Genomic DNA, 9,382 nt, shown 5'->3' on the forward strand with positions numbered 1-9,382 from the left:
ATGCTGGAAGAAAAATCATCTGTGTTGGTGACTCCCTAAGAGATTTTGATTTTATTTGGTTACCACCTTAATCCAACTGACAAACTGCTTGTTGTCATTCCCATGCATGCCTTCACACTTTTATGCCAACATATGTTGGCATTCCTTAATGATATGTGTTATTGCTTTGGATAATATTACCATGTTTTTAAACATCACATAAATTTTCATGCTTATCTACATGACACAAGATGTATCAAACCTCAAGTGAAGCAGTACAGCATAGGGGTTAATAAAATAGATTCCAAAGCCACACTGCTTGAATTTCCTAATGTCTCACTGCCTCAGCTTTCCCACCTGAAAAATGCAAACAAGTTGATAATGAAGCTGTTTGTGTGATGGTATCCACCTCCAGTGTTTTCGTAGTTTACATGACGTAATATATGTAAAGCACTTAGAATACTACCCCGTACATTATACCTGCTTATAAATTTGAACTGTTATTATATGTTCTTCTGCAACTTATTTTTGAACCTTAACAGGATTCATTTAGTCAACAACATTTGACTGGCCACTGTATGAGGCACAATGATAAGATGGTAGGGATTTGGCAGTGAACAAAACATGGCTAACTCTCTCTTGCCTCATAAAGTTTATGTTCCCATGGGATTAGACAGACAGTAAACAAGAACAATAAGTAAAACATATATCAGAAGGTGATAAATGCCAGAGAAAAATGAAGTGGGAAAGGGAAATAGGGATTTCTGGAAAGAGGGTGGGGAATGTAATTTTAAATAGAGCGGTCAAGGGCATCCTCACTGAGGTCTCTGTTTGGACAGAGATCTAAAGGAAGTGCGGAAGTGAGCCCTGGGGGCACCTAAGAAAAAAGTGTTTCCAGCAGAAGGAGATACAGTGAGTTAAGCAATTCTAGAGTCAGTACTGGGGTCAGTGTGCCTAAACATAGACAGTGAAGGGAAAAACTGTGAGAGGAAGTAGGAGCAGTCAGGGAGGGCCAAATCAAACTGTGTCTTGTGTGCCATTTTACAGTATTAGGGGTGCATTGTGAGAGTTACAAAAGTTGTTCGAATATATCAGAGTTAAATTTACCCCCTCTATCATTCTCCATTATCCCTGAAATAGTTAACTTTTAATTTTGAAACAGCATCAAACTTACAGAAGAGTTGTAAGAATAGCACAAAGAACTCTCGTATTCTTCATCTAGATTCTCCAGTTTTTGACATTTTGCCACTTTTGCTTTATCTCTCTTTGCATGTATTTTTTAAATGAGAGGAAATTGGAGATCTTATATCCCTTCACTCCAAGTAATTCAGCAGGCATTTTCCTAACAACAATAATTCCTGACGCAACTACAATTATCAAAATGAGGAAAGTTACATTGATGTAACACTACTTTATATACAGTCTAATGTCCTCTATACCATTTCCTCCACTCTGTCCAGGATCCAATCTAAGATCACACACTGCTTTTAGTTGTCATGCTTTTTCAATCTCTTTTAATCTAGAAATGTCCCTCAGCCTTTTTTGACTTTGATGTCACTGACACTTTTGAAGCATACAGACCAGCTATTTTATAGAATTCTCCTCAATTTGGGTTTGTCTAATCTTTCCTCATGGCTCAGGTTACACATTTTTGGCCCAGAATTGATGTGTCCTTCCCAGGACACACATCATGTCAATTTCTCCCACTATTGAGGACTTTGATCACTTCGTTAAGGCAGACATCAGTCTGCAGACATCAGTCTGCCAGATTTCTCCACTGTATTTAGCATTTTTTTCTCATTTTTAATTTGTAAGTAATCTGTGGGGAAATCATTTGAGTCTTTGTAGATATCCTGGTCCTTCTCGAACCAATAGTTTTAGTTCATTGATCATTTTCATCCTAGGATTACCAAATGATTTTTTGTATTTCCATCATTTTTCTACATTTATTAGTGAGATTTCTCCTGAAAGGGAGAATTTTTCCTTCTTTCATATTTATTCATATCTTTTTTATCAACATGAACTCATGGATTCCTATTGGAATTAGTGAATTACAATCTATTATAAAATTCTATGTTGAGGCTGGGTGCAGTGATTCATGCCTATAATCCTAGCTACTCAGGAGACAGAGATCAGGAGGATCACAGTTCGAAGAGAGCCCATCTCAAACAATAAAAGATGAGCATGGTGACATGCACTTGTAATCCCAGCTACTCAGGAAGCATAAATAGGAGAGGATCATGGTCCTGGCCAGCCTAGGCATTAAATGGGAGACCCTACTCTAAAACTAGCTAAAGCAAAAAGGGCTGGGGGAGTGGCTCAAGTGGTAGACTTCATGCCTAGTAACTGCACAGCCCTGAGATCAAATCCCAGCACTGCCAAAAAATAATATGTTGATGCTGAAATTGTCCAGATTTATCCAGGGGGAGCTCTCTCCAACTGCCTTCTGTGTCCTTTCAATGCATTCCCCATGATTCTTTGAGCATTTCCTTACTATCTTGCACAAGACGTTCCAAGTTTATCTTATATTTTTCCTAGCCTCATACATAAAATCTACTGCTCCTCTAAGGATTTCTGGTTCCTTTTAGAGAAGAAATAGTATGTAGAAATCAGGATCCAAGTCATGAAAGTTCAGTCAGAAGAGTAGCATTCTAAAAGGATCACCCAGGCTTCTGTGTTCAAATTGACTCTAAGGGAACTGAGGAGAAAGCAGAACAACATATCTGTGTTAACAGAGAAGACTTCTTTCTCTGCAAGTCTGACCATGTGGCTTTTCTTCAGAACTCTGGCAAATAATATCAAGTACCAGGTTAAAGTCCTGTGGCATTGCAAAAAGCTCTTCCATAGTCTGGTAAGGGATTTCTTCATCTTTGCCCCCCACTGCTTCCTTTCTCATTTTGCCTATAGTAAACCACTCAGAGTTCCCATAATGTACCCTTCTGTTTCATTCTTCTATGCTTTTGCAGATACTGTTCCCTTTGTCTAGAATATTCTTTCCACAACCTACCCCTCCACCTCTTGACTATCTTACCCTTCATGACTCAACACAGCTGTCTTTGCGCTCTGAATAATTCCCTCCATTTGCATCGCACCCCAGGAGTAAATTATCATTTGGACTAGTGTGACCTCGCATATTTCATCATGGGAACACAGTGTCTGTCCTTCAGTCACCTTTCTAGACTGCCAGGAGAGAGAAAAATCACCTTTGAGGCTTCCTTTGTCCCATTGTATCAAGGATATTAATTGGTGCTTTTGGGATGTAGGGCCTAGCCCCACAACACAAGCAAAGTCCGAAAGCTACAGTGGTGGAGTCCTTGAGGCCAAACAGCGGTAGCAGTACATCTAGGAGGGAAGAAGCTTGCTTGGATTACCCCAGAGATGGGAGTCAGCAGACTTCAAAGGCATCTGGGGAATGGGAGAGAGGGAGGCAGACCTGGCTGCCTAGAAGACATAACTCAATTGAGTTTTGAGACTTGTATAAGAACATGCTCCTTCCTTTGTGCGCTCTAAATCTTTCAGAGCCTAACAACATCTTTCTTCCTCTTGTTCTGTGATAGGAAGCTAAGGTCATTCAAATAAGTTACATGTTTTTTAAGCCAGCTAGAAAAAACTACCTTAAGGTAGTTCTTTTGAAATGGTCCCGCTTTCTGAAAATTTGCTTTCAGAGTCTTGGAGATGGGTCTCTAGTTAGCAGATCTTACCACCATCAAGGTAGAAAGAGCAAGAAAGCATCAGTTAAGTGAAATATGCCAGTCCCACAAAACAAATATCACACATTTTCTCTCCTATGTGGAATTTAGGGGTGAAAAAAAAGGACATGAAAGTAAAAGGAGGAGTATTAGGGATATGGAAGGGGAGGAGGGTGCGGAGGGGAGAAGAATAAGAAAGAGCAATAAAAAGTGTGAATATAATCAGAGTATATTACATGCATGCATGTACGTTATATGAACGCCACAACAAAACCCCTCACTTGGGACAATAAATATATACTAATAAAAAAGTCATCTTGCATCAATTCCCTCCAGCCAAAGACTACTAGGAACAAATCTTAGTACAAGTTGGGTTCATTATTTGTTGCAACAAGGGAAAACACAGAGGGAGTAAGAAAAGACTTATTACAGGATTTTTGGTTTTGAGTTGGGGAGGAGTTAAGGAAGTAATATTCATTCTAGAATCTATCATTAGACCTCTCAGCAAATCTTATGGAGAGAGAAAGTAAAGAAGTAGCAAAGGTGAACTTGCTTAAAATACACTGTATGCATATATGGAAATTTGAGGTGAAACCTCCTTGTACTATTAGTGAATCCTAAATTTAAAAAAAAGAAGTAGCAGTTCCTGGTAATAGCCAGAAGAGGGAGATGTTTGCCATTTTGCAGACTGCACGGTGACTGATTTTTGTCTGTATATAGACAAAATTATGAAAGACCATGTTTTGTTTTCTTTTATCATAATCTTAGAGTAACATTATCTGTTACAATTCTGTGAGATTGTTTATGTCCCCCGGGAGAATAATGTATTCTAGCTAGGACTGCCAGGCCAGCGTACTCCAACACAGAGGCCTAGCTGTAAGCATCATACCAGTTCCTAGATGTGGCAGGCTGCTTTTCTGCCTCTCTTGGCCAAGAACTGATGAAGTCAGACAGTAGGACATTGCTTCGTGATATCCAGATTCTCCCCCATTGCTGATCAGGAGGTTGTTCAGAGAATATTGTCTGTACTTGGACTATATCAGTGTCTCCTGCTGGTTGAAGGATAAGTTGTTGCATTTTCTGATATAAAAATGGCTGCATGGTAAGAATATAGTATAAAAAACTCAGGGAAGATTGCATCAGTTGACTGTAAGAAAAGCAGTTATCAGAAACACATATCAGTAGCAAGTCTCAAAGTCAAGAGCCCACTTTGTAAAACCCAAGCAATGAAAACATCCTAGAAATCCAACTTGGTCTGTTTGAGACAGCCGGTAGCTATTTCTTTTAGCCCAGTCATAAACTACTATGCTTTTTCTGGAGTGTTTTCATAGGTGTAACAAGTAAAATTTTCTATAGCACAAATCCTCCCCCACCCAGCTAAGAGGAAATCAAGGGCTTTGTGATTGTTCATGACCAAACTAGTCAATGAATCTAGACTAATTCACTAGACTTCCAGAGAAGTGTATCACTTATGACTTCTACTAGTATCTGAGGTATTTCACTTGACCTTTCTAGTCATATTATGCCCACTAAGGGAATTGTAGTGGAGTGTAAGCATAATGAGGCTATCTGTTATCCCTACTGAAAGTTCTCTTGAATACCTTTGTTTGCCTCATTTTGGAGGCTTCTGCATATCCTTCTTAAGGAGATATCAGTCATTAGAGGTGGAAATTCTAAATCCCTAAAAATTACCCTAAATACACAATATGGGAGTGTGCAGTGGGAGATTTCTAAAGAGTATGTAAGGAGATATATAAGAAGTAGTACCATAGTGGAACATAGGTTGTACTAAAAGGCCAGGCTTGGTGACTCACATCCATGTTCCCAGCTACTCAGCAGGCAGAGATCAGTAGAATCACAGTTTGATACCAGCCCAAGCAAAAAGTTAGCAAGAGAGAAAACAAAACAAAAAGTTAGCAAGACTTTATCTTAACCAACAAACCAGGCATGGTGGCACACAGCTGTAACCCCAGGTCCAAGGCCAGCTCTAGGCAAAAATGCAAGACCCTACCTGAAAAATAACTAAAACAAAAAGAGCTGGGGGCATGGATCAAGTAGTAGTGCAACTGTCTAGTAAGACTGAGGCCCCGAGTTCAAACGCCAGCACCACCCAAAGCAAAAGGAGTATAACTATCGTTCACTATATTAAGAGTCAGCCAATTTGTGTCTCTTGGGATAGACAAATCCCTTCAGTAGAGTTAAACATTCCTCCAAAGAAGGTTGAAGAGCACAAACTGACCACTGTAACTGGGATATCCTTCAGATGAGTATCCACTCCTGATTGGCCAGATCTCTTTGATAGCCTTATAATGGCTTCAAGTAGAAGCATTTTGTTGATGTGCGGTCAAAATCCAGTTTTTACTGGACTAAGGGTTGGACTTATGCTGTGAGGATAACAGGTACCAGAAGAGACCTGTAAAAGGGAATCTACCTCCTGAAGAGTTTAAGGGAACAGCTATTATACTTTTGTCAGCAGGGCTAGGCAGAGGTGCATGACTTCAGAACCATGGTTAGGGAAAATACATGAGAGTTTTGTTTTCTTAAATGGTAGATAGGGAAGCAAAAATAATAGGATGGCGATAAGGAATAAGGAACGTCACATTAGTATTCTAGAAGGCATCTAAGTGGAATAATAGGCAAGACTGGTAGAAGAGGAAAGGAACTGGAAAAGGAGTTGCAGAATCTGAAAATTAATCTTGTTCTGTCAACTCAGGTTGATACTGCCCATCTCTGAAGTCAGCAGTTTGTGGAGGATTCATTAGAATCCAAAGATTAAGGTTTTTCACACAGAATGGATGTACAGTAATGAGGACAAGGTTATGTGCATTTTGAATAGGGAAACATGAATCCAAGCACCACCATCTTGGAGTTTCAAGACCATGTCAGCTGATAATGGTACCTGACTAGGTCCTTTCCATTGAGGTTGGAGAGCAGTGCTCCCCCAGTGTCTTTTCCAGATGGCTAAAGCTCCTGGTTACAGAGCACACAAAGGTTTCTCAGACAGGAATTTTGAAAATGCAGTTTATACCTATTGGTGACTAAGTTGGAGGTATTTATGAGCCAGTTGCATTAACTGATCATATCTGCTTGTAATACGGTAAAATTCCCATCTATATAAGGTGTCCTGTTATTGATTCATAACATAACTTGTGGATGGATCCCATAAGGGGTTGATCTTACAGACAATAAAGATAATGGTAATATTTTTAAAGCATGAAAGTTTTAGTGTTTCTGACTGCTTTTCTAGTTTTAATTTTAGAATTCTATGAATTTTCTCTACTTTTTATGAGGATTGTGGACAATGAGGCTAGTGGAGTTTCTGGATAAAAGATAGAACTTTACAGAGTTCCTAAAGTACAGCACTACTAGTAAAACCAGTTCCCCTGTCACTGCAGAGATAAGTTGGGATTCACTACATTGAAAAAATAAAACCTTGATTTGCCATAGTTAGGGTTTTAGGGTGTATTATAGGTTGAATTATGTCCCCACAAAATGCTCAAGTTGAAAACTAAGCCCAGTACCTCTGAATGTGACCTTATTTAGAACTAGATTCTTGGCAGAGGTAATTAGTTTAGTTAAAATGAAGTTACAGGCCAGGTGCGATAACTCAGGACTATAATCCTAGCTAATTAAAGGCAGAGATCAGGAGGACCATGGTCCAAGGCCAGCAAAAAGTGCTGGAGATCCCATATCAACCAATAAAAAGATGGATGTGGTAGCATGCACCTATCATCCCAGCTACACAGGAAATGTGAATATGTGGGTCATGGTCCAGGCCAACCCCAGGCAAAATGCAAAATCTTATAGCCAAAATAGCTAAAAGCAAAAAGGACTGGGGGCATGACTCAAGTAGTAGAGTGCCTGCCTAGCAAGTGCAAGGTCCTGAGTTTGAGCCCCAGTACCGCCAACAGAAAGAATAATAATGAAGTCATTAGGGTGGGCCCCATTCATTGTAAAAAGGGAAAATATGTACACAGAGACAGGCAGACACATAAAGGGAAATCGATGTGAAGATACCCAGGAGAAGACAGGCATCTTCAAGTCAAAAAGAGAGGTCTAGAACAGACCTTGCCTTCCACGACCTTCAAAAGGAATCAATTCTGCTGACTTCTTGATTTCAGGCCTCTCACCTCCAGAGCTGTGAGGCAATAAATATCTGTTTACCACTCACACCCAGCTTGTGATACTACATTAGAGCAGCCCTAGCAAACAAACACAGGACTATAGCCCTCTGACGAGAAAAGTTCTATCCCATCCTGGAAGTAAACAATCTCCAGCCATGTTTACAGCCTATTGAGAAGGCATTTCTATGAGGCGTATCTGGAGGTGTTCAAAGTGCTGTCGAAGGTTTGGTTCCTGTCTCTGAGACACCTTCCCAGTTAACTGAAATTATGTTGTTTTGGAGACAACTTTGACCGATTATCTTTTAAATTAATCCCATTGATGTTGGTTTAATATCATGGCCAATCTATCTCCACTATTGTAGATAATGTCATAAAGAATGTTTTGCTGAATTCTATTTTAAAGGAATTGGCACTGCCAGTTGGCCATCCTGACGGTGCCAAATATTATTTTTATGCAATGAATCTTGGAAATTTTCCTAATATCTTTTTTTCCCAATTGAGGGCTTATCTTTGAAAGTTAACAACAATCTTGTTTAATTGCTCTAAGGCTTCTGCTTTCTGGATGATTACAGGAGCAATTACCCTGGTTGAAGCTGCTTGTTCAGCCAACTGGTCACCTTTTGTTATGAGGTTCTGGTGCCTTGTGCTCTAAATGATATTCCACTTTAATTATAGCTGTTTCCTCAAGTTAACAGTATCTAAAAACATCAAAAAGCTCTTTGATTTGTCCATTTTTTAGGTGCTTCTATTGAGGTCAGAAAAACTCTTTATTTAAAACATTCTGAGGTCAGACTAACCTAAATCATATACTTACTATTTTTATAATCTGTTTTTACTAATTTTCTTTTTCTTTTTTTCTTGTTTTATTTATTGTTGTGCTGGGTGGGGGTACATTGTGGCACTTATAAAACTTCTTACAATGTATCAGTTGGGGGAGCACTCTTTTTTCATGTAAAGGAAAGAACCTGGCCTCATAGTGCCTAGAAATGGAAACATTGTATCTTGTGGTATGTGAAAGAGAAAGTAACAATGTTTTACACAAGGTTAGGTAATAAGGATGCCAAGAATAGTGGTTCAAACCTATAATCCTAGCTACTGGGGAGGCAGAGATCAGGAAGCTCTCAGTTTGAGACCAGCACGGACACAAAAATTTCCTGAGACCCCCATCTCAACCAGTGGCTGGATGCAGTGGTACATGCTTGTCAGCCCAGTTATACCAGGAAGCACAAATAAGAAGATTATGGTCTAGGCCTGGCTGAGCATAAAGTGAGACCCTATATCAAAATTATCAACACATAAAGTGGTAGAGTGCCTGCCTTGCAAGCATGAGGCTCTGAGTTCAAACCACAGTACTGCCAAAAAATAATCAACACATAAAGAGTTGGTGGAGTAGGTCAAGTGGTGGAGCTCCTGCCTAGCTAGAGTGAGGCCCTGAGTTCAAACCTCAGTACTGCAAAAAAAAATTAGATGATAAGCTGAAAAGTACTGAGTGCTCTTTTGGTTTTGGTTTTGCTTTTGTTCAGTGCTGGGTGTTGAAACCAGGAACTCATGAATGGTAAGCATACATTCTACTACTGAGCTGCACCACCA

Source organism: Castor canadensis, chromosome X (genome assembly GCF_047511655.1).
Source record: "Castor canadensis chromosome X, mCasCan1.hap1v2, whole genome shotgun sequence".
Classification (NCBI taxonomy): Eukaryota; Metazoa; Chordata; class Mammalia; order Rodentia; family Castoridae; genus Castor; species Castor canadensis.